At 33.8% G+C, this 4,341-nt stretch overlaps 1 long non-coding RNA gene across 1 annotated transcript in view; it reads left to right on the forward strand.

Annotated features, from left to right (window-relative positions):
• Positions 1-4,341, forward strand: part of LOC107693509 (uncharacterized) — a 9,341-nt gene that overhangs the window by 643 nt on the left and 4,357 nt on the right. Inside the window, exon 2 of the long non-coding RNA XR_001634761.1 lies at positions 3,141-3,146. This is a non-coding gene — a long non-coding RNA (uncharacterized LOC107693509). The remainder of the gene's footprint in view (positions 1-3,140; positions 3,147-4,341) is intronic.

A 4,341-nucleotide genomic window follows, 5' to 3' on the forward strand; every position in this document is an offset into this window, starting at 1 on the left:
CCTGTGTTATTGCTGTGTTATTACTGTGTTATTAATGTGTTATTACTGAGTTATTCCTGTGTTATAACTGTGTTATTACTGTGTTATTCCTCTGTTATTAATGTGTTAGTCCTGTGTTATTACTGTGTTATTCCTGTTTTATTACTGTGTAATTACTGCGTTATTACTGTGTTATGTCTGTGTTATTACTGAATTGTTCCTGTCTTATTACTGTGTTATTCCTGTGTTATTTCTGTTATTACTGAGTTATTCCTGCGTATTACTGTGTTAATCATTTCTGTTATTACTGTGTTATTCCTGTTATTTCTGTTATTACTGAGTTATTCCTGAGTTATTGCTGTGTTAATCCTGTATTATTCTTGTTTTATTAATACATTATTACTGAATTATTACTGTGTTATTACTGTGGTATTACTGTGTTAATACTGTGTTATTTCCGTTATTACTGTGTTTTTCTTGTGTTATTAATGTGTTATTCCTGTGATATTTCTGTTATTACTGATTTATTCCTGTGTTATTACTGTGTTATTCCTGTGTTATTACTGTCCAGACTTGAATGCAAAGACTCGAGACTTACTTGTGACTTGCAAAACAATGACTTGGTCCCACCTCTGCCAGTCACTGTTTCCGTCAGTTTGTGTTCTGTGTGTCACAGTGCTTGACTCAAATGCAGTGTCATGCGCGAGACGCAGAAAAGGATGCGAGCGCATATATATGGAAGGCCAAAGGCGCCAAAAACACGTGAATTTTAACACGTCAACAACGGGTTAAACACGCGTATTTCACGTGTAAACAACAGGTATTTAATGCGTTAAATATGTCGTTTACGTGAAAAATCAGCGCGTTAAATCCCCCCTAAGCTCACAGAAGTGGTTTGACCCAAGTCCTCAGCAGCCAATGACACTGACCCGTTCAAACTGATTTTTAGCGTGTACTTCACGTGTATTTAACACATATTTCACGTGTATTTCACGCGTATTTAACACGTTGAATACACATATTTAACGTGCTGATTTTTCACGCGTAAACGACATATTTAACGAGTTAAATATGTGTTGTTTACGCGTGAAATACACGTTTAACGCGTTGTTGACGCGTTAAAATTTTACACATCAACAACGCGTCAAATACGCATACTTAACGCATATTTCACGCGTTAGATACGTGTTGTTTGATCGTAAAAAAATCAGCGCGTATTTCACACGTATTTAAAGGGGTCATATGATGTTGCTAAAAAGAACATTATTTTGTGTATTTGGTGTAATGAAATGTGTTTATGTGGTTTAAGGTTAAAAAAACACATTATTTTCCACATACTGTACATTATTGTTTCTCCTCTATGCCCCGCCTTTCTGAAATGCGTCGATTTTTACAAAGCTCATCGGTCTGAAAAGCGAGGTAGAAAGGAAAATTTGAAATCGCATCATATGACCCCTTTAACACGTATTTCACGGCGAAATACTCATTAAATACGTGTGAAAAACACGTTAAAAATCGTTTGAAGGGGTCAGTGTCATTGGCTGCTGAAAACTTAGGTCAAACCATTTCTGTGAGTTTAAGGGGGTGTACCATTCATAGACTAGGATACCACCATTTAACATGCTATAGATCAGCTTATTCAGCCTTTTTATTTTGTCCTTTTTTGTCTTTTTTGTATAGCCTATAGAAATAATATATTTAAATAGCAGTTTTATGAAAAATTTGATATTATATTAGAAATAAAATTGCATCGTTTTTCTCCACGTATGCCTTTTTTTAGTAAATAAACACATTAGTGGACATTATAGCTTTAACAGTGATCAAACTTAAGTTAGCATCAAAACTTTAACATTTGTGTGGGGAAACCAGTTACGGTGGAGGTAATGCAGGTTTAAGACAGACCATTGTAATCAATATCTGTCTTTGGAAAACAACTTGAGCTTTTCTTGTGCTTACATTTACAGCTATCGCCAGCAGGCGGCGCTTATTATGCACTCATCGGACAAACATGCAGGTGATATTATCCATTTAAAGGAATTTAAAGACGTAAAGTATTTAAATATGGCATTTTAGAATGTATATAAGTATTTAAGACTTTCAAGTCAGGTATAATAACTTGATTTGGCTTTCCTGACAGCAGAAGTATTCTACCGCTACCACCATTTAAGATCCTCCTATTACTTTTTTTTGTTGTTGTTATTTTCTTCCTTTTCTTGTGTAGTCCAAAGAAAATACCTAGATTGCAGTTTTATGAAAAAATATTTTTTATCAAGATAAGATTGCCCCTTTTTCCACATTAGTAGGCATTCTAGCTGTAACACCATTCACCACACCTCAAGTTTTCTAACATTAAAAACTAACATTTGATTGGGGAAAAGGGTACAGATGTGGTTCTTGATCAGTGCAATTGTAATGAATATCTGTTTTTGATAAACAACATAACCTTGTTTTTTTAGATTTAATTCACAAACTTGGATATCAACTGGCCTGGCTCAGTCAGAGTCTGTGTTCTGTTAGTGCTTGAGGAAGGTAAAGTAAGTGGGGAACTGAAAAAATGAGTTAGCTTTAATAGCTTTAATACTCATTTGAGAAAACTGCTGGTTAGGTTTGAAACCCGCCACAGGATGTCCGGTAAGAGACTTGATGAAAAGATGTTGGAAATTTGTGAGTAACCTGTTTATTTGTCACCACAACAACTCAGTTATTAGTTATTAACAACGTTTGAATATAGTCCTTAGTTGTGGGTGTATTTAGTGTGTGGTTTTCTATAGAAACAGAAAATGCAGAGTAAATATAAACATACACAATAATAACATTAAATTCTAAACAGATATACACATGATGAATATAAAATACACAACTGAACAGATAAACAGAAGAAAACAAACTTGCTGTGTCATATACATTAAGTTAAACAGTAAACAGGTTAATTTGTTCTATATTGTATATCAAGGATATCTCAAAAACAAGCACTTAGCCAATGAACTATGGCCTTAGCAGGGTCACTGTATACAGTAGTGTAACATAGAACATGCAGGTGACTTCCCCCAAAATGAATAAAAAAAGGCTATGACATACTTACAACTTTGAATTATAATGTATCTCGATCTGCTGCCAATAACACTGAGTTGTTGCAGGGGTTTGGTTCATATAGCTTTAAGATCAAAGTTGACAGAGAAAGTTCATAAGCTGCTTCATGGCATCAACAAAGCCTGATTTGCATTGATTTGGTTTTGTCAACTCAAAACTAATCCTGTAACCCTGAGTTTGTTCAACTACCTTCATGTTACAGGTCCTTGAGCAGTTTGCAGTACAATAGGTCTTCTGTCCTAGCCTTTTAATACTTTCAGTAAGCCAATCAAGTCTGTCACCAGCATATAAACTGTCACAAAAAAGCAGCCATAAAATTAATTCTAGCTGTTATGAAGTGTACAATAGGCATCTCAGTAACAATCCAGATTACTTGCAGATATAAACTATATGTGTGTGGTTCTAAAAAATAAATAAATAAAAAATGAGCTACTTAGTATTTTTATGTTTAAATGTTTACTTAAATGTTATGAAGTGCTTTAACAAATCACATCATTTCACGGATAAATTGCTTTAATACCAATTTTCAGGGTGGCCTAGGACTTTAGTACAGTAGAATACTTCTCCTGTCAGGAAAGCCAAATCAAGTTCTTATACCTGACCTGAAAGTCTTAATATTATATACATTCTAAAATGCCATATTTAAATACTTTACGTCTTTAAATTCATTTAAATGGATAACATCACCTGCATGTTTGTCTGATGAGTGCATAATAAGCACAAATGTAAGCGTAAATGTAAGCACAAGAAAAGCTCACTTTGTTTTCTAAAGACAGATATTGATTACAATGGTGTCTTAAACCTGCATTGATTGCTTACCTCCACTGTAACTGGTTTCCCCACACAAACGTTAAAGCTTTGATGCTAACTTAAGTTTGATCACTGTTAAAGCTATAATGTCCACTAATATGTTTATTTACTAAAAAAGGCATGCATGGAGAAAAACGAGGCAATTTTATTTCTAATATAATATCTAATTTTAATAAAACTGCAATTTAAATATATTATTTCTATAGGCTATACAAAAAAAGACAAAAAAGGACAAAATAAAAAGGCTGAATAAGCTGATCTATAGTATGTTAAATGGTGGTATCCTAGTCTATGAATGGTACACTCCCTTAAACTCACAGAAATGTTTTGACCCAAGTTTTCAGCAGCCAATGACACTGACCCGTTCAAATGGATTTTTAACGCATATTTCATGCGTATTTAAAGGGGTCATATGATGCGATTTAAATTTTTCCTTTCTCTTTGAAGTGTTACAAGCTCTTG

Source organism: Sinocyclocheilus anshuiensis, unplaced genomic scaffold (genome assembly GCF_001515605.1).
Source record: "Sinocyclocheilus anshuiensis isolate Anshui unplaced genomic scaffold, SAMN03320099.WGS_v1.1 scaffold1694, whole genome shotgun sequence".
Taxonomy (NCBI): Eukaryota; Metazoa; Chordata; class Actinopteri; order Cypriniformes; family Cyprinidae; genus Sinocyclocheilus; species Sinocyclocheilus anshuiensis.